Genomic DNA, 637 nt, shown 5'->3' on the forward strand with positions numbered 1-637 from the left:
CCTGTCCGCCCAGCCCGGAGGGTGCCCCTCACTCCCAACCTGCAGCCCCCTGCCCCAGCCCAGCTGGTGCCCTTCACTCCCCTGCCCCCCAGACCTGCCAGTGCCCCTCACTCCCGACCCACAGCCCCCTGACACCCTCCACCCCCAGGACCGGGAGAACCCCCTGGACTCCCCCCTGTCCTACTCGCTGCACCGGGCCGGCAGTGCAGAGCTGCTGGACTTCAGCGCAGATGAGGATGATGAGGGACCGAGGCTGAAGGACAAGGACAGCAGCAACTTCCCAGGTAGGCGGCAATATGAGGGGTGCTTGGGGGGGGGACTTGGGGGTCCCTGGCTACTCTCATGCTGCGGCCCCCCCCAGGCGCCCCCCGGAGCTCAGAGAAGAAGCGGGTCAAGAGCAAACTGCGGCGCTTCATCGCCAAGCGGCCGCCGCTGCAGAGCCTACAGGAGAAGGGACTCATCCGAGGTGAGACCACCTCCAGACCCCTGCCCAGGGACCTTGACCGGGACCCCTCCCTCACCTCCCAGGACCCTCCCCGATCATCCCCCGGTACCCCTCCCCAGGAACCCTCCCTGGGCTCCTGCAGGAATCCCGCCTGGACCCCACCTAAAACCGCCCCCCCCCCCGACCCCCCGG

The sequence above is a fragment of the Alligator sinensis genome, unplaced genomic scaffold (assembly GCF_000455745.1).
Source record: "Alligator sinensis unplaced genomic scaffold, ASM45574v1 scaffold265_1, whole genome shotgun sequence".
Classification (NCBI taxonomy): Eukaryota; Metazoa; Chordata; order Crocodylia; family Alligatoridae; genus Alligator; species Alligator sinensis.